Source organism: Aethalodelphis obliquidens, unplaced genomic scaffold, assembly GCF_003676395.1.
Source record: "Aethalodelphis obliquidens isolate GAN/ISIS:26980383/991018 unplaced genomic scaffold, ASM367639v1 scaffold4, whole genome shotgun sequence".
NCBI classification, from domain to species: Eukaryota; Metazoa; Chordata; class Mammalia; order Artiodactyla; family Delphinidae; genus Aethalodelphis; species Aethalodelphis obliquidens.
Genome location: NW_020837948.1, coordinates 28422828 through 28447957, shown reverse-complemented (window position 1 = coordinate 28447957; position 25130 = coordinate 28422828). Strand labels below are relative to the sequence as shown.

The following is a 25130-nucleotide window of genomic DNA, read 5'->3' as shown; positions in this document are numbered from 1 at the left end:
TAAATAAATACAAATAAATGCTACCAGAGGACTTTGCATCTAAGATGGGTAGGTATTGCTTCCTGAAACGGTTGTTTCAGGTATGTGTGTGTGTGTGATTGGGTTGTACGGTACGCTGAGCTGCCACATACAATTCATGCCTTCCTGTGGGCCACAAGAAGCATTTGAGACCACAGATGTAGAAGCAAGACCTACTGAATTTGATGACTGATGAGATGCGTAGACTGACGGAGGGGCAGGAGCTGGGAGTGACTCCGTTTTCAGGTGCCACCTCCCCCAACTGGGGGGTAGAAGTCACTGAGGTAGGGATGGACGCTACTGAATGAGGAGATGGGATAAACAATGTTTCTTTACCATTTGAGGTGGACCAAAATAGGTTACAAACCCGGTGGGGATGGAGGGTCCTTGGAATACACAGTGCTTCCAAAAAAGGCCTCTTGGCGGGAGTAAGCTGGCTCCTCTGCAGCACTTCCTGCCCGTCAGAAACGGTACCAGCAGCTGCTAGGCTGTGGGCAAGGTCTCAGACCTGGGCCTGGACCCTAGTCCCCTCCCAGGGGCATCTCCTGCGCGGGTGCGGAGAGGCCCACACGCCCATCACAGACTCTGCAAGGGAGGCTGTCCTCAGAGTCGGCGCTGGGATTTCGGCCTCGTATAACTCACAGCCTGCTCCTGGGGTGACGGATGGCCTCTGCGTGGCTGGCCATTGATCCGGGTCCTCGAGGAGGAGTAAAACAGCAGTGGCCCAACAGTTACATCGCGCGCTGACACGTGCCTCCCGGGCTGCGCCGAGGCCCGCGGGACTGTGCCCGCGACATCAGCGAGGCAGCACACGGCTCCATTGCTCCTTCTCTCGCCCCTTCGTAAATTGCCTTTGTCAGCTTCTCCTAGTGGAAGCTACTCTCTTCATCAATCAGAACCAATGGCCTGCTGGAATGAAAAATCCCCCTTCCCAGCCGGCTGAAGAAAAGGGTTTCAGGCCTGGGTGCTCCCACTTGGCTGTCAGGCACCACCAACACACCCAGTAAACACACACACACACACACACACACACACACACACACACACACACACACACACACACACACACACACACACACACACACACACATCCTGACATCCTGCCTGCAGCCCAGGCACTCATTTCCTACCTGATGGTTTTGGTGCCTGAGCAGAATTCAGATTTTGTCCCTTGATTGTAGGGATCAGACCTGCCCAATTTCTAGTCCTAATAAAGGCAGCATCTAATTATATGATTTTAGCACTTTATGTATCCATTAAATGTTTCGTTAAGCCTTCCTTTATGAAACACATGCTAAATGCCTGCCTTCTGGAGGCAAGAGATTTCCAAGATAGTTGTTACACATAGATTATCTTGGAAAAGTTACAGCATGAGGTGATGAGAGGAGGCCCTGAGGCCAGGCTGCGCAGGGTTCAGTTCTGCTTTGCTACTACCACTGGCTAGCTGTACAGCTGTGGGCAGGTAAGTCACTCAACCCGTTATTTCTGTAAAACGAGGATCATATGGGTACCTATCTCATAGGAGGGATATGAGGGCTAAAAGAACTAATAGATGTCTTACAACACTGCCTGGAACATGGTAGGTGCTATGTAGGTGACACCTATTACTTACTATCATCATTGTCATCAACAACACCATCATCATCACCATGTTCATCAATATCTGAGTCATCCTGTGACAGAAGAAGATTAAGCATTATTAATGCCCATTTTCTAGACGGAGAAATTGAGCCTCAAAAACTTAAAGATGTTAAGTGACTAACTCACAGCTCTGATGTCCGCAAGTATGTCCCAACTCCAAATCTAACGCTCTTTCCACCTCAGTTATGTAGGTCTATAGAGTTAAGAAGTCTCTTTTATGCACTTTATTACAATTCTAAGAAAGCTTCCAATATGATTTGAACATCCTTCTCTATGCACCCTCTCCTCCTTGTGGGCAGGATAAAGTACCCCCCCACACACCCAAATGATACTCCCGTTGGGGTGTCTCCAAAGACATGGCTTCCAAAGGCTGCTGCCATCTGTTACCAGGGGAATGGCGGGGGGCAGACAAAGTGTCACTGTCCTGAGGGCCACCACCACCATCCCTTTATGTCATCTGGGAACAAGTGTGCCCTGGAAAAGGTAGTCATCCAGTAAGCTGCGAATCGTTTCCCAGGTTGCTGGTGATACACAGATCTATGGGTGTTAACATCACTCCTCGTCTTCCAGCAGCTGGTTAGCCACCAGCACTCCAGCACTGCAGGGCGCACTGCTCCACAGCCAGGGAGAGAAGTGGCTTGGCTTCTGCCTTCTGTTTGGCCGGAGGTGGGAGCACAGTGTGGACCCAAGGGGATCACTTGATGGGGGGAGCTGTTCAACAAGGTCCACACCGACACGGGGCTCCCACAGGGGAGAGGCTCCCAGGTCCTGAATGTCGCCTTCTCTGGACAGACAGCCCAGTCGGCGCTGCAGCACCCTTACCTAGGCCCCTCTTTGCTGCCTCCCTTCCTCTCTGTCCTCTCTCTGACATAGTCCCATGTCTCCAACAGCCAGCCGCAGCTTCCCGAGGGCTCTCAGTGGTCAGCACTTTGGGTTCTGGCTCCTGACTTGACATCAGCCCCTCCTTACCCCAGCCTTGGGCCCAGTGGGCTTCCTCACTCCGCTAGGAAGTAGGAGCCTTTCTTCAAGGGTGCTCCTGCCTAACTGCACTGAACAATGATGGCCCACAGAGCTGGTTTCTGCTTGCGGCTTCCCTCTGCTGCTATTAGCCATCCATTTCCTTTCATGCCTATCTCCTGAGCGACAGAGCTAATCAATCTCCACTAGCCCACCTCGGAGGCATGAATGCAGTTGATTGCCTACTGACAACAGCTAGTGGAAATACATGAGTCTCTTGTTTCGAGGTGGGAGAATGTTTATGTAAACAGAGTAGCCCCCAATTTTAACCTAGCAGAAGAATGGATGCCAGTATTGGAAGTTGGAATGAAAACCCTTATCTGTACTTACAACTTGCATCTTCCTGCCTTTTATACAAATTCTTCCTACGAAATTCTATGTCTCACACTGCTAGAATCCTGAATATTCCAAAAGCGAAACAGCAGCAACCCAAGCAAGAAAAGGGCATTTGCTGTAATTTACACTCACTGCTGGGACGCTCATTAAATATGCCTGTTGCGTGCTGTGAAGGCTAAACCCGTAGAGGGCAGAGGTTCCTTCGTGAGACACTAAAAACACTTAGACAAGGCTTCAGAGCTCATTTCCAAGCTCCTCAAGGTTAATGGAGGTGCCCCAAGAGCTTCTGCTTATTGTTGAAGGAGGTTGGAGTGTGTTGGGAAGACAGCGCTGTTTGTGATGTGACGGCTTAGCTCTTCTGCATCTACATTCCTCTCTGCAGCTTTAGAGGTGGATTTGGTGGTGGTCGCAGTGAGCAGAGGCGGGGACATGGCTGCTGTCACCTGTGCACATAGAGAAACGTGTCCACGAGCACAGCTGTGCAACCACACACTCTGGAGAAGCCACAAATGTGGCAAATGCCTGAGGATGTCTCCCCGAGCGCAGGCAAATCACTGCGTGTCTGGGGTCAGTGAAGACTGGACGAACAGTGGTGTGGAGAAAGGGGATGGTGACTGTGGACTCAGTACTCATGAAGACTCAGAACTTTTGGGTCCAGGAATTGTCGAACCTCTCTCCCAGCTGCATTCAAATAAGGAGGTCCTTTGTAAAAACCAAGTGCTACACTTGCAATACGTTTTGTTCTGGTTGGCATTAAACCCACAAAGAAACAACCTAGTAAAGCCCCCCCTGATTTACCTGTTTATTTATTTTTTGCCATCTCCATCCCAATTCTTCTATTAGAATAAAATGTTATTGTTTTAGGTTTTATCAACCTTGGAGCTGCCTCTGTTCTCTGGACCAAACCAAGCTGATTCTGGTTTTACTGCCATGAGCTAGAAGTCACAGGACACTGAGAGAGAGATACTGTCAACGTGCTTTCCACATTCTGCATTCCCTGTCAGATGCCATGTCATGTCCAGATTGAGTATCTGCTCTGTTCCCGGCTTCCTGCCCTCAGTGAGACTCTTCACCTGTGTAATCAGGGCCCCCAACACTGGTGCTGCTTCTTCAACAGTGGGGGGCTGTGGGAGGGAAAGACCCAGGGGGTTGCCCACATCTTCAGCTGGCTCACTGCAGGTCTGCAGGGGCTCTGTTCTAAGGCAGGAGGCGGAGGGACCCACATTTTCCCAGTGCCCTCAGGTCTCAGCTGTGGACCCACGTCCATACGCAGTCTCAGCTCTCCAACCTTCTCCGGGACAACTATGGGCAGGTTTTCCCCTGTTCTTTAACGGGCACATAAAAAGTAAGGGAATTTACAGATGTTACCTCTGTCTACCCATTCTGCGGTGAGGTGCCCTGTCCTCATGGAAGAGGGAGCACGGGCCTGGGTGTATTTTGCTTCAAGAAGAGGGAGAGAATTCCCAATGTATCAATCCCGTCAGCTTCCCAGAGGACGTGCCTCGGGTGTCAGGTCCCTGTGGAGGAACTGTCCTGAGAGCCCCTGTGGCACGGCAGCTGAGTGACAGGTTTCTTGATATCAGAAAGCTTTCTCTTTCTCGACACATTTGCTCCCAGCAGAAATCACTTCAGAGCAGAACACGGAGCCACAGATCCAACACTGAAGCTTCAGTGTAAAGCTGTGTTGAATTCTACTGTACAGTGTTCAAGGGGTAGAGACACTCTTTGCCTGGGACAGAAATCCTGCCACTTTCTCATTACCAGGTTTCCCCAAACAACAGCCAAAGCTCCCGATTTATAAACACCTTCTCTTTCTCCACAGCCCCTCACTGAGCTATTTTCGGCCACTTGCTGAGGAAGGGAAGCAAAATTACATTAGAACCAACCATTAGTTTACTGATGCTGAGAAGGTTTGTTAATCAATTCAGACTTTTTCCTTTCTTGATCAATACAGATCTGGCTTGTCCTGCGAACAGACAGTTACCCAATTACCCGCCTTCTAATCGGCAGCCTCTACATCCTTTAACAATTCAGCTGGTTCCACTGATCAGGTAACAGCTAAATTGGCACCGGGTCTCTTGCAGAACAGATTTCATCTGGCCCGCATTTGATTAAAACGCCTCACCAAAACCAGTGCCAGATGTGATTTTATCACTTGTTACAGTGCCCTCAGGAATTTCCACAGCACAACATGTAACAAGGCCTAGCATGGGGAAATTGAAGTTCTAAGTCCACTCACCAGTCCTTGGAGGCTCCCAAATATACGAAGGGATAAATGTGTCCTAGAAACACCAAATTCCTTGAGAAAAATTTCTAGAAGTGGAATTCTCAAGTCAAAGGGGCAGTTCCTTACACATCTGATGATCTGCTGACTGCAGAACAAAAAAAATCAGAATATAAATATCACCAAAATATAACTATGGGAAAATAGTGTTCCCTTTGTAAATTGATTTAATAAAAGATAAATTTTGTGAGAATCACAGTGTGATACACTAATAATTTTATAGAAATCTTTAAAACAATTCCTATGTCCTCAAGCATTTGTGTTGCTAAAATTTACTGAACAAATCTCTCATATGGTGAAAATTTTTTAATTAAAATGCAACTGTAGACTGCAATTCATTCATACAGAGTAATCACTTACCCTGTCCTTGGGGATTAAATAATGAAGCTAAAGGCTTTCTAATTACCAAAGGAAAATAATCTGTTATTTGTGTCATTAGTTTTCACCTCAACCTTGCAAAAGGAGAAGGGGCAATTAATTCATTTGCAATAAGAATCCTAAAATTGTAAGTAGAAAGCCAAAATATATCCAGTATTTTATAATGTGTGATGTAAGTATAAATTATTTATAAATGGATTACATTGTACTTGCAACAGAGGAACAATGAACTCCTTGTCCAGGATGAGGCAAATAAGGAACACGGTGACTCATTGTAAGATGCCTTAGAAGCCATGGGGGAAAGTTAGTGTCAGGATTCCTGCCTTGACTCCACATAAACGATCCAGGCAGCTGTGCAAAGGGAGCTCAAACCCAAAATATGTGCTCAAAAATGTAGAATTATAAAATATTTAAAAATATTAAAATGTTTTTTAAAATCTGCTTTCTCACCTGAGAGGAGAGAATTAAGTTCGTTGTTATGGAGTAATGCTTTATAGTCTTGTTTAAATAATATTAGAGTTGAATTCAGATGAAATGCCTGCACTTCCTTATCTGAAACCAGAAATAATAACAATAACAATACACCGTTAATATTTACAGAATTACAATATTATTTACAAAAAAACCATCAGGTGACAATTTTCTTTCTGTAAGTCAGTGCTATACAATAAAGTGGAGGCAAACATAAGGGCAACAGATTAAAAAGAATACCTGCACAAAACAAATTGTGGGATTTCTAGATTTTACCTTTCTAAATGAGTCATACTGCTCTGAGAAAAAACTACCCTGAAACAATGGACACTGGAACCTGGAGCTTCACAGAACAGGAACCAAGATGGGAAATCTTCAGTTTGCTGGCGGCCACACTTCTCTGGCTATTTCCCAAATACCAGAAACCCACCCTGTCTTGCTAGGTTAAGCAAGATCCAGCTTGTCATTTTCTAGGACATCGTGTGAAGTACATTCTTGGATGGAATAGCTATTAATAGAACGTCTCTAGGAGTCCACAAGAGACTCTGCTTTTCCTTCCTTCTCCGGGTCCTTCACAATTGCCTTAACCCTAGTTCCATCTTTCCTTCCGACAAGGGGATTTGACTGAAGATTATCAATACGGCCAAGCACCTCAGCTATTCTCAGGGGACAAATTGGTAGGTTCTCCCCTGTTTTGACTTGGCTTTAGCTATTGCTTTCTGAGGGAGCAGAATAGCTTTATCCTTTCTTCTGAGGAAATGTCTGAAACTGTTTCTGTTGTAAAGTCCTAGGTGGTGCTATCTTTCAAGGTTGAGAGCACCTTCAAACGGGGTGGAAGTGGGACCATTGAGTGCTTCCCTAAATTGTCCCCAGGCCTCCAGATTGGCATATAACCTGGGGGCCCTCAAGTGGAAATAACTCTCTTTGTGGAGATGATGCTGAGAAAGAGTAAAGGTGGTGATTAAAGTGTTTCCTGCTAATGAGGAACTGGAGCCAGCTTCCCCTGGGTTTGTCATGTCACGTAGTGGGTGCCTAGGCCTGGCACACAGTAGGTCCTCAAAGAGTGTTGCCTGAATAAGTCTACAGTGCAGAAGAGTCTCTCGGGGTCAGGCACCTAGGGACCAGGGCTCCAAGGAACCAGGGTGGCTATAGACCCAGGCTAGTCTACTCAACACCGTTTGGAAGAGTCTATTCACTACAAGGTTCCCGTGTCCAGTGGGGCTTAGGAATCTTCTTACTGTTTACATTCTTCCTCCTATGCCACGACCTCTTCCTTTTTCTGTCCCTACTTCATTCACTCCAGTTTGCTTCCCCTCCAATCTCAGCTTTCTTAGTCTCCTTTCCCTTAATGCAGCCCCAAATCATAGACATTAAGAGACAAAAGAAGCATTTGTGATTTTCTATTCCAGTGCTTTCATTTTACCCATGAAGAAATCAAGGATTGGACAAATTACATGATTTGCTCAAAGCCACGTAGCTAGTAATAGTTATGATAGTTAACACTTGGGTGTTTACTGTGCTCCAGACACTGGTAAGTGATTTACAGCCGTCACTTAAGCTTTACAAATGACCTGTGATGTAGGTACTTGTGGTGGGTCAACTTGACTAGGCTACAGTCAAGCATAATACAATTAAATGCTAATCTACGTGTTGCTATGAAGACATTTGTAGATTTAATTAAAGTCCATAATCAGTTGGCTTTAGTAAAGGAGATTGTCTTGGAAAATCGGGATGGGTTTAAAAGCAGAGGTTTCCATGGCTATGTGTGCGAAGCATTTTGTTGGAGGCTACATTTGAAGGAAACTTCTGAGCCCTAGGTCAGCCCTAGAAGCCAGGGATGGTGGTTCCTTCCTCCTTCCTGTTCAACTGAAAGCAAGGGTGCTGGGCTTTCATCAGAAAGGGTAATACTCTCCCCCTGCAGTTTGGGGGTGGGGGGGTAGTCACAGTGGACTGGCATCTAACTTTGGCTATCAAATTTATTTGTCTGCACCGGGTCTTAGTTGTGGCATGCAGGATCTAGTTCCCTGACCAGGGATCGAACCTGGGCCCCCTGGGAGCCCAGAGTCTTAGCCATAGGACCACCAGGGAAGTCCGGCTATCAAATTTAAATGGCAAAATATGACTGCTCTGCTGGTAGAAAGAGGGGTGAGGGGCAGCTACAAAGGAAAGGCCTCATCCTGCAGCGCCTACCCACCAGGCTTCCCATGGACCAGCTGTGAGTCGTGGGCAGAGGCAACTTCAGCCCTGCTCAAGAGGGCCACCTGGAGGGGCAAAGTTCCCTCAGGATAACGGAGCTACAGGTGAACCTCCGAAGTTCAAGACACATCATGAGAGTAAATTACCCACATCAAGGGGACTGCAAGGGGCAGTTCCAGGCAAAGGGGTCAGGGAGGAAGGGTCTCTAGCCCCCATGAGAGAGTCAGCAGTAATACATGCCAGGCTATGTACGAAAGGGTGACACTCATGACAGTGAGTTATGGCCCAAGCTTGGTGTGGGGAGATGCCTCAATTTTAAATCAAGTTCATAGTTTTGATTATTACAGGGACTGGGCTTGTAATTTCTAAATACCGTGCCGAAATTTAGAATACCTTGAGGATTTGTATGACATGAGAGTGACCAGGAAATTCATGTGATACCCAGCTCCAGGGAAGGAATTGGCCCTACCAAATAAATTTAAATGGAAACAGAAAAAAGTTTTTGTTTTTTTAATACAGTGAGACACTTGTATGAGACAAGTCTGCTCTATGTACCATTTACATGAGTTGCATATTTCCATAAAGATTGCCACCCTCAATGCCCTAGAACTGGACGCCTTCTTCTCCAGAGAACATAGCACTGTTTTATCTTCTTTGAGGGTTCTTTGCAGTCTTAGGTGCTTGTGCTGCAAACTCAGATATCTGTGTCTTTCTTTGAAGTTACTCATTGTCTTGTGAGTGACTCTGTTGATTGTCATTATGAAAGGAGAAAAATGCAAGCAAACAACTCATCCTTATTTATCCTTCTACTTCTGACAAATCATTAGTCTTTGAAAATTCTTCAGCTGTCATACTTCTCAACTATTGCTACATTTTAAGCCTCCTAATTTCAAATTTTATTTTTAGGCCCCCAATTCTGAAATCAGTACTTCTCTACTCTGCGGGATCTGACGCCACAGTGGGTCTTAACATATATTGTTTTTACTCTGTTCCATGAGGAGGTAAGAGAGTGGGAGATTTTTTTTTTATTATTAACACACACATACCCACACATTTAAAGGGAGATTTTCATGTATTTGTACTCAAGCATAGAAGATTATGAAGGAAGAATGCTACTCTCCAAAGCTGTAACTCCAAATAAAATTTACTTGTGGTCGTACCTCAGATGTTTGGATCTCATCTCCCTCAAAATTTGTTCTTCCCTTTCCTTCCTTTTCTCTCTTCCTTCCTTCTTTCTCTCCTTCTAAAGCAAGCCTCTGTCGTAATGTGAGAAGTTACATATCTTTTCCTTTCCTCTGTGCAAGAACACTTCTGCCCATCTCCTGTGATGATGCACCTATCCCACAAATGGAAGTTTCACAGGATCACTTGCTGAGAAGGATGGGCTCTCCCCCTCTCTAATCCATACAGGGAGATTAATTGTCAAATGTGTGAACACAGTGAACCGGGCAGAGCTGCTGCCAGACCAGTGATCTTGGATCTTCAGTGTGCACGGTTTTAAATACCTTGTCTCACTCACCTTCATGAAAGACTGAAAGAAAGATAAAGCAAGACAAACCCCAAATCCTACAGAAAGCAAAATAGTTTTCTATTAACTTAAGCAGCAAAAGAAAGCAATTGTACAGGGTTGTATATTTGGAAAAGCCTCTTTGCATTTCAATATTGTGCTACCTACAAATATAACCAGCAAAACTGAGTTTAGGTTAAATAGATAAGATGCAACATCTAACTGAAGGGTTACAATGCATGAAAAACGCGTATTCATTAGGAGATTACATTTATAATCTCTGCTTGTTATGAGAAGATAACACAAAGGTGCAGATAAGAAATGCGATGCCCAGAGCCATATAGAGGTTTACATGCAATCATCCTTTTGGAATTCCACTAAATTCTCCCAAATTGCCTCCTTTCTAAGAAAATTGTGTTGCTGTTTACAGGAGCTCTTTTCTCCTCTTGACATTTCCCTGTTGGCAATCACTGTCACAGACTATTACGTTTTCCTCCCTCGACTCAAGTCCAGGTCAGAGGCAGGATGGAAATAAGTGACACAGTCATTCAAGACAAACGTTCCGGCTGAGTTTCCTGGCTCACAGCAACCTAAGAATATCTGTGACCCTAAAAAATGACGTTTGACTCTTGACCAGAGACCCCCATTTCCACTCATTTTGAGTTTTCCCAGGTTTTTCAGTCTATGACATGAATGACCACGTGAGTAGGTGGAAATCACTACAAAGAACCTGAAACAAGCCGATTTCCATGTCCACAGCCAACCTGGAGTCACCCTGAAAGATGCCATCCAGCACAAGAATTGCACGTGTTGCCATGAGGACACAGGCTCCATGGGTAAAGAGACTAAGGGACTGGAAGTTTGCTGGGCGGAGCTGGAGCTGGAACACTGGTCAGCAGTCCTCCCGGCACCCTCCCTAGACTGGCTCAGTTTGCCCGTCGGAGGTTTTGTGGACACACAGCCCCAGGAATCTCAGGAGCACTTGGAGCGCCCATCCCATCTCTGTAAGGTGGGCAACTGTCTAGAAAGAGACAATTGTGAGAGGAGAGCGTCTCTGAGGATCCCACTCAGTACTCCGTATCCACTCTAGAAAGGGGGTCTCCCCTTTATCTTCTCTGATTCCCCTGAGGCGGGAATGGATCCAGTAACTCTCCTGCCACTGTCTGGCTATCCACCCCACCCCCAAATCTTCAGTTTTTATTAAGGCAAGTTTACTGAAGTATAATTTGCACACAGTAAAGTTCACTGCACTCCCACTCCCAGCTCCTGGCAAATTCTTATCTGCCTTCTGTTGCTATAATTTTGCCTTTTTCAGAACGTCATTTTGTATCTAACTTCTTTCACTTAACAGAATGCTTGTAAGACTCATCCATGCTGTTGTACTTATCGGTATTTCATTTCTTCTTATGGCTGAGACGTGTTTCATTGAATCGCTGTTCTACAATTTGTTTATTAGTTTACAGTTGATGAACATTTTGGTTCTTTCCAGGGTGGGGAGATTATGACTAAAGCTGCCTTGCAGGTCTTTTTGTGGACGTGTATCTTTAGGTCTTTTCTCTCGGGTAATAACTTAGGAGTAGAGTTGCTGGGTCATACGGTAAGTGTAGGTTAATTTTATAAGAACTTGCTAATTGGCTTCCGAAGTGGCTGTACCATTTTGCATTCCCATCAGTAATGTAAGAGAATCCTGGTTACTTCACATGCTTGCCAGAACATGGTACTGTCCATTTCAAAACGTTTAGACGTGAGTGGATGTACAGTGGGATAGAGGAATAAGAAGAAGGCGGAGGAGGGTGAGAAGGACCGTCTCCTTAGCTTTCCCCAGTTGAGACAGTTTACTTGGGGTCGGTCTGCTACGGTCTGAATGTTTGTGTCCTCCCACAATTTATATATTGAAATCTCAATGCCCAGTCTGATGGTATTAGGAGGTAGTATTGAGAGGTAGAGCCCCCATGAATGGGATTTGTGCTCTTATAAAAGAGACCCCACAGAGCGCCCTAGCCCCTTCTGCCCTGCGCAGACCCGGAGAGAAGTAGCGGTCTGCAGCATGGAAGAGGGCCTTCACCAGAATCCCACTGGGCTGGTGCCGTGACCTTGGACTCCCAACCTCCAGAACTGTCAGAAATCAATGCTTGTTGTTTATAATCCACCCAGTTTATGGTACTTTCGTTACCGCCGCCTGAACAGACTAAAACAGGGTCTTTTCTCTCCATACAGGGACCCGGTTCCTGCTCATCTGGTGGCCCAAGATGCAGACACACTCTTTGTCCACACCCCCCAGCACCTCCTCTGCACGCCAAGGCTGCCTGGCTGCCTGAGCGCTTCCTTTTCCTTCTTGCAGCCACCTGTGCACCAGGAAGCAGCCCTTAGCCAATGAAAGATGGGGAGCTGATGGATCAATATCCCAGCTTCCTCACTGCCCTCCTCCCAAGGTGAAGTGACTGATGTGTGTTCCACACTGTCCCCAAAAGCCCAGGCAGGACTGAGCCCTGGTTTCCCCAGTGGCAATAGGCCTGAGGCACACCCTTTATTGGCCTCTTTCTTCTCCCTATCTCACTTCCCCACTTCCTACCTGGGCTCCTAGTGTCAGCCGTCAAATAACCTACTTGCATTTAAATTTGTCTCAGGGTCAGCTTCTGGAAGAACCCAAATCAAGATAAATTTTTGCATTCTTTTGGACAGCTTTGCCCTCAGGTCTAAAATACAAGCCAAATCCTTTTCAGAGAAAGCCCTGGCCAATGCTGGAGAGGCAGAAGGATGGATTCTGGCAGTCTGGGATCAGGGTCTTCTGAGTAGTCCACTTGGAACCCTCTGGGCTGCCTCTTTATCCTCCATGCTTCCAGTAGATTCCAGGTCCAGTTGTTTCTAAAATTCAGAGCTAAGTATAGTTGCACTTAAGAGAATCCAGTGGGTCTGGCACGATGTGCTTCACACCAAGTCAGGCAGCTTCTGAGTCTCCAACATGAGTGGCTGTGGACGGACCACATTTAGATCAAACCATCAATGACCTTCACTGAAGTGCAAAGCAAAGCAACAGTTTACGTACGAGAGATTCATCCAAGTACTTCCCTAAACCAAATAGCTGGGAGTATTTTATCTAACAGACCGGCAAAATGCTTTCAGAAAATTAGAAAAGCATCTTGCAATAAGAGTTGGTCTAGTCTCAGATCAAGCCTATTCTGAAGTATCCACCTTATGAGCCCAGGCCACTTTTAATACAATGAAACTGCCTTCTTTATTGGCCTATATCATGTTTGAACCCATAAAGCAACATGACCCAGTTTTGACATTATTTGTAGGTATAAAAACATGGTGTTCTGAAAAGAATTATAAATGCTTCACTGAGCTTTAGGAGGAAAGCCTTCTCTTGAAAAATGGAAATCAATATCTAGTGTAACATGTAACACACTTAGAATAAGGCAGATTCTATACAAGCGACAGAAGCTTGCCGGAAACAACAAGCTTGAGTGCGCTCAATCCAGCCATTGCTGTTATTCCTCACAGTAGCTGAAGCAGGTTCTTAACAGGAGAGATGGGAATGCTGGATCCACAGCGCAATGAGAACCACATGGGACACACCGTAGTGTCAGTGTCGACAGCTCTACTCACCATCCAGCGGGGTCTCATGTCAATGTCTAAAGCACTGTCACTAAGGAATGATTGAGAATATCCGGTCCACTGTGACCAGGGACTTGCACCTCTTCTGGTCTGTTCTGGTTGGGTCTGGGAGTCTCTTAAACTTGCCAGGTTCTACTGGTGTTCATCTGTGTGCCATGAATGATTTTATTATCTTCTTTATTGCCAGACTCTTTATTAATTTTCAGAAAATCCTTAGCTCCTGTGTATGCAGTTGTTCAATGCTCACTTTAGTACTGAATCTTTACTTGATTGCTAAGAGGCCTCTACCTTCCATCACTGTGCCCCACATCGCTGGCTGCTGGTTACTCACAGCCTGGAATGGCATCTCTCCACCGCACTGCAGGGCAGGGCTCTGATTCCGAGCGTCCCCATGCAGCTGCCCAGGCTGCCATCGTGCGAGGGTTATTTATTATGCATGCTTACTTTTAGGTGGGAGGTAACGAGCATCCAAAGCACACAAGGTTTAAACAACATATGGGAATATGAATCCCAGGACTAATTAGAGTCCCCATTTGGATGGTTCCAGGAGATTCTTTCCCACCTGCATTTTCTGTGAGATTCTCTTTGAAAATTAAACTGTTAACACTGATATAACTAAACAGCAATGCTGACCAGTATATCTCTTTAGCTCAGGTCTTTGTTGGTCAGAGCTGAGCTCTCTCGAAATCACATAGAGCTCTGGGTTTGGGCCAAACTAATTTATGTCTCTGTAAACATCTTGCTTGGAGATGACGTTTGTTTTTAAAACAATTAAAGGTAGAGCAGATGCAATAGATCTTTAGAGGAAAAAAAATGTTCCCAAGATAATGAAAATCAATTGGATAATGTTAATGTGGAAATGGCTTTCAGAAATCGTTAGAGTTGTTTATCATAATATTAGTCACAGACCTCCGAGAACATTAAGAAAATGTTACACACGTAGTAGAGCACAGGGAGTCTTTTCACAATCACGTAACTTTAGATGCAGACGACCTGCCATTTCTCTTAGATTTGTTTAATGGCTCCAGTGCTCAAGATCCTACTTAATGATGATGTTTAAGATTCTTGAATGTGAGGGGGCAGCCAGAAACCTTTCCCCGCATGCATGTGTTTGCTGGATCTCAGCAACAGGCCAAACACCAGGGCAGGACCATTAATCATCTTGTATTAAAATCCCAGCCAGGTTCAGGGCCTTGTGCTATTGATTGTTCCCTTCCTCTGGGGTACCATCAACCTGTTCCCCGCAACTAGCTCCTTTCCAGTAACATTTAACATTTAAATATGCTCCATGTGCTCCTGTCTTAAAATTCAAATGCCTCCTCTTATGCCTTTCTTTTCACATTTGGATTCCTTCCATTTACTGGCTTCAACTCCTCACCTCTCTCATTCGTCCCTCAACCCAAACGCAGCCGGACATGAGCTCCGTGAACACTACTCTCGCTCCTTGTCATTGAGTCCAATGGACACCTTTCAACCTACATCTCCCTTGACCTCTTGTCAACTCCTCATGTTGTTGACCTCCTGGGGATTCGGCTGGGACGGGGCAGAGGCTGACAGGCTGAGGAGGCAGCTCCCTGTGATGCTGCGTGAGATCATAAGAGGTGGGAGTGTTAAGGAAGTGGGAACTGGGAGAGTGTAAAGTTTCAGGACACACATCACCCCTTCACAGTTCTGCCCACACTGATGCTAGAAATATGACCTAGCACCCTGTGCTATTTGTTGCAGGAAGGAAGAACCAAGACTGGCTTTGCAGCACTTTTTTTTCTCCTCCTTAAAATTCACCCATTCAAGTAAGGATGACAGTTTCCAAGCAACCTGGCAAAAGAAGGGCATCAGCCTTCTCTCTGAATTTCTGGTTAGTTTACCAAGCATAATATGCTAAATTGTAAGCAAACTTTTTTTTTTTTAACTGATGGAACTGGGCAGGTTACCTGTCATCTATGTTTTCCCCTTTTACCTTCAGTCACATGTCCTTCGTCCACATCACCTCACTGTTAGCTTCATTAATTTCTATGAGTAGTCATAACTTCCTGGTTTCCAAACCACACCTTCATGCTTGCCAATATATTTGTCTCCACCATGATTCTGTAGCCATGACTTCTATCCAGGTAGCTTTCTGTAATACCTGGAATGACAGTCATGAATTTGTTTTCTTTACAGGTTGCTTTCTTTATTTCCTAGACAGAGCTCTGGAACATTGACACATGAGGCCATAAATGCTGGTCTTTGTGACCTCCTTCTCATTCCCTCCTAAGCACTTAGGTAACCATTTTGTGACTGTGCCTTTTTTGTGCAACATCTCTTGTTGAACAGCTCTCTCTGCTAGAAAGCCCTTTTTGCACATTGTGGTACTTAATAAATGTTTTGCTAGACTTGAAAATCTCTCTCCACCTCCAGCAACTTTCATTCTTCTTTCCTGTGTCTAACTTCTGGGGTTACCTGAGGATACCTGTGTGTTGGGTTAAAGCATGGTGTGTTTGCAGGACCGGCCATTCTACATGACAGTCGTTACACTGAGTGAAGATAGATGTCCTGTGTTTGGTTAGGGCAGGCACCTCAAAGCACTCCCTCTTTTCTACTACAGTAAAGGAAAATGGTTTTTACTCTGATAAAAATAAAAATCCCTAAATCTTTACAGTGGTGTACAAGGCCATACTCCTGTTATCATCATGCAAACCTCCATCTACTCTCCCGGCTCACTGCTCTCCAGCCTCACGGCTTCCCTGCTCTTCCTCAAACACTCCAGGGACATCCTGCCTGAAGTTCTTGCTCTCCATTCCCTCTGCTTGTGCCGCTCTTCCTCCCCGCTTCCCACTGGGCTCTCCCGCCACCTCCATCAAATCTGCCCTCACTAGCTGCACAGTTTGTCACAGAGTTCTCAATACCCCGAATTCTTGCTCCATCCTCTGGTCCACGGCAAATGATGTAATTTACTTATTTACTAAGTTCATTGCTTATTGTCTGTCAACCCTAAGCCTCGCCATGAGGGCAGGATGTTTGCCTCTTCGTGTCTCTTCACCGTGTATTCCAACTACTGAGAAAATGCCGGGCACATAGTAGGTGCTCAACTTATTCATTACTGTATGAATAAATTAATGTAAGCAAGGTGGATATAAAAAAGTAAAAGTGTATTAATTATAAGCAAGTTTCAGCTGGTTGTCTTTTCCTGATAAAATGTCTACAGCTCTATTTACTATCTTCATGCTTTTTCACAGCTCAGTGGAAAATTAGCCCTTAGAAAAGAGATTAAAGAGGTTCAGTTGCCAGAAGCCATAATTTTGACAAAGGATCATGTGGTGGGGTGGGTTTGGAGAGGAGTTGGAGGGTTACGTTCAAGAGATGGTGGTGAAGGGGGCAAGCAGCGGCCTCACACCCAGAGCTACTGAACAACTGCACAACGGGGAGCGACCAGTTCAAATGAACTCATGGTTTCCTGCAAGAAAGAAGCCCCACAGAGACGTTTGCCGTTGCTGCTGTATTTCACCTGAGTTGCGGTAGGCTTTAATCATGCTTGCAGAGCTAGAGGAGGAAGACCAGGAGACCTTGTAAACTGCCTCAGTCCAGGGAACAGCTGGCCTCAGAAAGAAAATCACAGGAATAACTTGTGAGTGTAGCAAGGGTGTGTGGCTGGCGACACCGTGGCGCCCCCTAGAGGTGTGTCTGCATTACAGTATCAACAGGCACTCTTCCAAGAGCTGCTCTCACCCCTGAGCACTCTCTACGCTAGAACTCCTCATCTCAACTTCCCCAAACTGGGAACAGGAACTTTACTGGACAGTGGATTGAGCCAACCTTTCCAGAGCAGCTTCCCTATGCCAGGACTGTGTTGGGTCATGAGAAACATGAGAAGACAATAGATGTAGCAATTGCCCTCAAGATGCTCCTCACTGAGGGAGAAGACAGGTGTGCACACAGATGACCAATACAATGGCCACGACCGACGTTAAAAAAGGGCCTTTAGGGGGCTTCCCTGGTGGCGCAGTGGTTGAGAGTCTGCCTGCCGATGCAGGGGACATGGGTTCTTGCCCCGTTCCAGGAAGATCCCCACATGCCGCGGAGCGGCTGGGCCTGTGAGCCATGGCTGCTGAGCCTGCGCGTCCGGAGCCTGTGCTCCGCAACGGGAGAGGCCACAGCAGTGAGAGGCCTGTGTACCGCAAAAAAAAAAAAAAATGGGCCTTTAGTCTGAGAGACTGTTTCTGTTTGGAAGAATCAGAGAAGCTTTTATAGAGGAGGTGGAGGCTAAGCTGGAATGCGAGAATAGGTAGGATCTTAGTGGGGTGCAGGGAGCCCCTTCCTGGCAGAGGGGACTGCATAGGAAGAAACATGGGGATGCTGAGAAGGGAAACTGTGGCAGATTTTCCACTCAGCAAAATGCATGGAACCCTTCAGGAGCAGTACAGGGAAATAAGCACAGAGAGGAAAGTCACGTTCAAATGGGGTAGGACCCCAGAGTCCGGTCTCAGGGATGAGCTTTACTCTGGCAGTGACAAGTCACTGGATGTTTCTGAGCAGGTATTTAAATGGATCAGAGGCAGTCTTTCCTTAGATGTCGAGAAGTGAAGACTAAAAGGAACCCATTGAGGGGCTTCCTTGGTGGCGCAGTGGTTAAGAATCCACCTGCCAATGCAGGGGACACGGGTCCTATCCCTGGTTTGGGAAGATCCCACATGCCGCAGAGCAACTAAGCCCGTGTGCCACAACTACTGAGCCTGCAGTCTAGAGCCCGTGCTCCGCAACAAGAGAAGCCACCGCAATGAGAAGCCCGCGCACCGCAACAAAGAGCAGCCCCTGCTCGCCGCGACTGGAGAAAGCCCGAGCACAGCAATGAAGACCCAACGCCGCCAGAAATAAATAAATAAATAATTTTAAAAATAAATAAACAAAAGTAGTATGACCAATATTCAGCAAATATTTAGAAAAAATAAATAAATAAAAGGAACCTATTGGGAAGGAGGCTGCACACTTCTGGACTATTGTCGGGTCCAGCTACCATGACAGATGTTAGAGATCGGATGGCCAAATGGAATATTACAGAAGCTCAGGGGACTGCTCCTCTGCTCCAGACTCTGGGTCACGACATCCAGGTCTCTCTCTGGACCTCCCTAAGGCAGGTGGCCCCAGGCCACAGAAATGAAGAAAGTATATCCAGGCCCAGGAGCAATAGCAGTCATGTATCTGAAATCTACGTCCCCTAAATAAATTCTCCACCTCAAATTGTTTCTGCCAGCCTGCCAGTTTCTTTTTCTGGTTTTAAATTAAGTCAATTTTTTTTTTTAAATACAACCTTTAAAAGGAAACATAATAGACATACCGAGTGAAAAATAAGCAGAAGAGAGCTGTAAATCATATTCCTAAAAGTAGTAAGATGGAATAGTCACATCCATTTCAGAATCTTGGCCACAAAGGCAACATCTAACACCTGATTAGATAGTCCTCTTCAAGAAATAAATATAGATGATGACAATTTTGTTGCTCTTTGTGTATGTCATCATAGGCCTGACTTCTTCAGAGGTTACAGGGCAGGAGTAGAAAAACTGCTTTAAAATAATCCTCTGTCATTTGTCAATTTCCAAATAAAATTGGTTACTTGGCTCAGAAGGTACTGCACAAGAGACAAATTATTTTTAAGAAATATTGAACTCTATTAAATTTTGTTCTTTATGTGGTAGACATTCTCACTTTAAAGATAAATATGTACTTTACAAATTAAAGTATAGCAGGAGCATTTGTTCTACCAAAGTTGACAAGAAAACATGTCGAAAGGAGCGTGCCATCTGTTTCCCTGCCTTATGTTGATATGCCCCATTCCTTCGTATGTATCTACACACCTCGATGTACATCACGTACTAATAACAGGCAGTGTGACAGATGCTCCTGTTTCTGCTGCTTTTGGAAAAATTTAACAGATTGTATTTAGCTATTCCGTGATTATACTGTCTCATGTTGAACAACCACCGTAGACTTATGCTGTTCTGTAAGTAGCCAAAGCTAAGTAGCAGCCATGTCTTTTTACTTTACTCGAGGGCACTGGCTATGGAGCTGTATTTTAAAACCAGGAAGGTTGTCTTAGTTCAGGACTCTATAACAGAACACCACAGACTGGGTGGCTTACAGACAAGAGAAATTTACTTCTCACAGTTCTGGAGGCTGGAAAGTCTAAGATCAGGGCACTGGCAGATTTGGTGTCTGGTGAGAGCCTGTTTCCTGGTTCATAAACAGCCTCTTCTCTCTGTGTCCTCACATGGAGGAAGGCGGAAGAGAGCTCTGTGGGGTCTCTTTTATAAGAGCACTAATCCCACTCATGAGGGTGCCAACCTCATGCATGCAGCACCTCCCAAAGCCCTCATCTCCAAATACCATCACACTGGTGATTAGGTTTCAACCTATGAATTTAGGAAAGATACAACCATTCTGTCTATAGCAAAGGTATTTTGCTATTGTCTTCCTTCCTCAACTTCTTTGTTCCCTCTTCTATAACAGGTAATGCCGGCCATAAAAAAAGCATCTTTATTTTTAAAATTTCTATGTATTTTGATTAACGTGTGCAGAAATACTTCATTCTTAATTAAAAATAAAACATTGTGTGCCTATGGGCACGTGTGCACACTCATGCACACACACACAGAAACACTCACGAGGATGTTGAGATTGCACTTTTCACTAAAGATATTTAGCTAAGGTTCACAGAATCTTCCCAGCGCTTGAGGTGAAATCCAGTTTGGGTGTGCCTTCACTCAACCTCCACATTTGTTTCAGTAACTCCATTCCATTCCACTCACACACATCTTTGTCTTTTCACAGTACATCTTTGGAGTATTTTCAATTAGTTGAAAAGCAATGCTAAAAAGCTTTATTGTTTTAATGCAATTACCAGGTAAAAGCACAGGATGTGTCTGTTGCTGAAAATTTACAGACTTGGTTTGACAACTCTGTCTCTCCACAATGTGGAGGAGATATTTTATTATGTGTTATTGGATTCAGGCTTATCACGCAGCATTAATGTATTTATTAGCTTACATTGAGGGTTCTCTATTTACATGCAGTCATAGTTTTATTTTCCTTTTAGTATAAACACCTCTGATGAACATAATGTATCCTGCAGTTAAGTGTGACATTTCCCTGCTTCTCTTCCACCCTGTCTGACCTTTTATGCATTTGCTGAATACCTTTCTGCTGTAGGACTTGAACAGCCCTTCCTGTGGCATGATGAATCCAATCAAAAGTGTGCCCTGGAGAAGATGGAAGTATTGACATTCAAGGAGAGGAGAAGAAGGAATTAAGGAGCACAGGCCATTCTGAGGTGTGGGTGTCACTAGGAATATTACCGAAGAAACTTACAGTTCCAACAAACATGGCATCCAGGGGACCATATTCCAAACACTTTTACCATTCTGAGCACTGTCCCGAAGAGTACAGAAACTCTTCTATGTAAAGAATAAAGAAGCTGCTGAGGAGCTTTCTCTCCTCCCTCCCTCCAGTCACAATAAGAAATGGCTAAGGGAAAAGGAGGGAGAAAACTGGTACTGTGTTGTTCCTGGGAACAGAGTCAGGGTCAGAGTGGGGAAGTCAGAAAGGACTGATTTTAGCATTCCAATATTAAGATGTAATCTGTACCTAGATTTGTCCTCTAGAGGAATGAACGGCCTTATGAACTCCATGGCACTGGAGTTTCCATGGGGAACCACAGATATTCTTCTCTGTTGGAGGGTGAAGTTGGCCCCAATCAGTGGTTCTTGGTGCTGACTGTACTTTAAACTCATCGGAAGAAATTTTTTTAAACTGAAGATTCCTGGGCCCTATACTTACTAATCAGAATACTCAAGGGGAGGTCCTAAATATTTGTCTTTTTATAAACTCCCCAGGTGGTTCAGGTGTGCAACCAGCACTGGGAGCTACTTGTAACAAATAACTCTTAAGATGTCATTCCAAATCAAACTTCTACTCAAATATCCACAACAATATGATAGCAGTAACAATACTAACACTTTGGAATCAGATATCTGCTTCTCTTTCCATGCCTAAATTTTGCTTTCCTTGGCCTTGGATCAGCCAGGATCTCTCCAAGGGGTGGTAAACTGACAATTTCACATACTCCCTTCCAAATAATACTTATTTACCAAAAATCTTATATATCCCCTAATATGAATAGAGGCATGAAATGAAGCAGGAAGGAATTTTTAAGGAATTGTGTGCTGTTAACCTACACTCATATGAAAGTTTTTTTCCCTTTTATTTATTTATTTTTAAACATCTTTGTTGGAGTATAATTGCTTTACAATGGTGTGTTAGTTTCTACTTTATAACAAAGTGAGTCAGCTGTACATATACAAATATCCCCATATCCCCTCCCTCTTGCGTCTCCCTCCCACCCTCCCTACCCCACCCCTCTAGGTGGTCACAAAGCACCGAGCTGATCTCCCTGTGCTATGCAGCTGTTTCCCACTAGCTATCTATTTTATATTTGGTAGTGTGTATATGTCCAGGCCACTCACTCACTTCGTCCCAGCTTACCCTTACCCTCCCCGTGTCCTCAAGTCCATTCTCTACATCCGCATCATTATTCCTGTCCTGCCCCTAGGTTCTTCATAACCATTTTTTTTCCTTTTAGATTCCATATCTATGTGTTAGCACATGGTATTTGTTTTTCTCTTCCTGACTTACTTCACTCTGTATGACAGACTCTAGGTCCATCCACCTCGTGACAAATAACTCAATTTCATTTAGTTTTATGGCTGAGTAATATTCCATTGTATATATGTGTCACATCTTCTTTACCTATTCATCTGTCGATGGACAGTTAGGTTGCTTCCATGTACTGGCTATGGTAAATAGGGCTGCAATGAACATTGTGGTACATGACTCTTTTTGAATTATGGTTTTCTCAGGGTATATGCCCAGTAGTGGGATTTCTAGGTCATTTGGTAGTTCTATTTTTAGTTTTTTAAGTACCCTCCATACTGTTCTCCACAGTGGCTGTATCACTTTACATTCCCAGCAACAGTGCAAGAGGGTTCCCTTTTCTCCACACCCTCTCCAGCATTTACTGTTTGTAGATTTTTTGATGATAGCTATTCTGACTGGTGTGAGGTGATACCTCATTGTAGTTTTGATTGGCATTTCTTTAATGATTAGTGATGTTGAGCATTTTTTCATGTGTTTGTTGGCAGTCTGTCTTCTTTAGAGAAATGTCTATTTAGGTCTTCTGCCCAATTTTACATTGGGTTGTTTATTTGATATTGAGCTGCATGAGATGCTTATAAATTTTGGAGATTAGTCCTTTGTCACTTGCTTCATTTGCAAATATTTTCTCCCATTCTGAGGGTTGTCTTTTCATCTTGTTTATAGTTTCCTTTGCTGTGCAAAAGCTTTTAAGTTTCATTAGGTCCCATTTGTTTATTTTTGTTTTTAACTTCCATTTCTCTAGGAGGTGGGTCAAAAAGGATCTTGCTGTGATTTATATCATTGAGTGCTCTGCCTATGTTTTCCTCTAAGAGTTTGATAGTGTCTGGCCTTACATTTAGGTCTTTAATCAATTTTGAGTTTATTTTTGTGTATGGTGTTAGTGAATGTTCTAGTTTCATTCTTTTACATGTAGCTGTCCAGTTTTCCCAGCACCACTTATTGAAGAGGCTGTCTTTTCTCCATTGTTTACTCTTGCCTCCTTTATCAAAAATAAGGTGACCATATGTGCATGGGTTTATATGGGCTTTCTATCCTGTTCCATTGATCCATATTTCTGTTTTTGTGCCAGTACCATACTGTCTTAATGACTGTAGCTTTGTAGTATAGTCTGAAGTCAGGGAGCCTGATTCCTCCAGCTCCATTTTTCTTTCTCAAGATTGCTTTGGCTATTCGGGTTATTTTGTGTTTCCATACAAATTGTGCAATTTTTTGCTCTAGTACTGTGAAAAATGCCATTGGTAGTTTGATAGGGATTGCACTGAATCTGTAGATTGCTTTGGGTAGTACAGTTGTTTCCACAATGTTGATTCTTCCAATCCAAGAACATGGTATGTCTCTCCAACTGTTTGTATCATCTTTAATCTCTTTCATCAGTGTCTTATAGTTTTCGGCATACAGGTCTTTTGTCTCCTTAGGTAGGTTTATTCCCAGGTATTTTATTCTTTTTGTTGCAATGGTAAATGGGACTGTTTCCTTAACTTCTCTTTCAGATTTTTCATCATTGGTGTATAGGAATGCAAGGGGTTTCTGTGCATTAATTTTGTATCCTGCTACTTACCAAATTCATTGATTAGCTGTAGTAGTTTTCTGGTAGCATCTTTAGGATTCTCTATGTATAGTATCATGTCATCTGCAAACAGTGACAGCTTTACTTCTACTTTCCGATTTGAATTCCTTTTATTTCTTTTTCTTCTCTGATTGCTGTGGCTAAAACTTCCAAAACAATGTTGAATAACACTGGTGAGAGTGGGCAACCTTGTCTTGCTCCTGATCATAGTGGAAATGGTTTCAGTTTTTCACCATTGAGAACAATGTTGGCTGTGGGTTTGTCATATATGGCCTTTATTATGTTGAGGTAAGTTCCCTCTATGTTTACTTTCTGGAGGGTTTTTTATAATAAATGGGTGTTGAATTTTGTCAAAAGCTTTTTCTGCATCTATTGAGATGATCATATTTTTTTTGTTTTGTTTTTTGTTTTTTTGCGGTACGAGGGCCTCTCACTGCTGTGGCCTCTCCCGTTGCGGAGCACAGGCTCCGGACGTGCAGGCTCAGCGGCCATGGCTCACGGGCCCAGCCACTCCACGGCATGTGGGATCTTCCCAGACTGGGGCACGAACCCGTGTCCCCTGCATCGGCAGGTGGACTCTCAACCACTGCGCCACCAGGGAAGCCCATTCATATGGTTTTTATCCTTCCATTTGTTAATGTGGTGTATCACATTGATTTGCGTATATTGAAGAATCCTTGCATTCCTGGGATAAACCCCACTTGATCATGGTGTATGATCCTTCTAATGTGCTGTTGGATTCTGTTTGCTAGTATTATGTTGAGGATTTTTGCATCGATGTTCATCAGTGATATTGGCCTGTAGTTTTCTTTCTTTGTGACAACTTCGTCTGATTTTGGTATCAGGGTGATGGTGGCCTCGTAGAATGAGTTGGGGAGTGTTCCTCCCTCTGCTATATTTTGGAAGAGTTTGGGAAGGAAAGGTGTTTGCTCTTCTCTGAACGTTTGATTGAATTCACCAGTGAAGCCATCTGGTCCTGGCCTTTTGTTTGTTGGAAGATTTTTAATCACAGTCTCAATTTCAGTGCTTGTGATTGGTCTGTTTATATTTCCTATTTCTTTCTGGTTCAGTATCACAAGGTTGTGCTTTTCTAAGAATGTGTCCATTTCTTCCAGGTTGTCCATTTTATTGGCATATAGTTGCTTGTAGTAATCTCTCATGATCCTTTGTATTTCTGCAGTGTCACTTTTTACTTCACCTTTTTCATTTCTAACTCTATTGATTTGAGTCTTCTCCCTTTTTTTCTTCATGAGTCTGGCTAATGGTTTATCAATTTTGTTTATATTCTCAAAGAACCAGCTTTTAATTTTATTGATCTTTGCTATTGTTTTCTTCATTTCTTTTTTATTTATATCTGGTCTGACCTTTATGATTTCTTTCCTTCTGCTAACTTTGGGGTTATTTTGTTCTTCTTT

At 44.2% G+C, this 25130-nt stretch overlaps 1 long non-coding RNA gene across 1 annotated transcript in view; it reads right to left on the bottom strand.

Moving 5' to 3' along the window:
• Positions 1 to 1031: 1031 nt before the first annotated feature.
• Positions 1032 to 25130, bottom strand: part of LOC113616901 (uncharacterized) — a 49634-nt gene continuing 25535 nt past the window's right edge. The window contains exons 2-4 of the long non-coding RNA XR_003431448.1: positions 15424 to 15591; positions 6125 to 6226; positions 1032 to 5384 (exon numbers count right to left, since the gene is read on the bottom strand). This is a non-coding gene — a long non-coding RNA (uncharacterized LOC113616901). The remainder of the gene's footprint in view (positions 5385 to 6124; positions 6227 to 15423; positions 15592 to 25130) is intronic.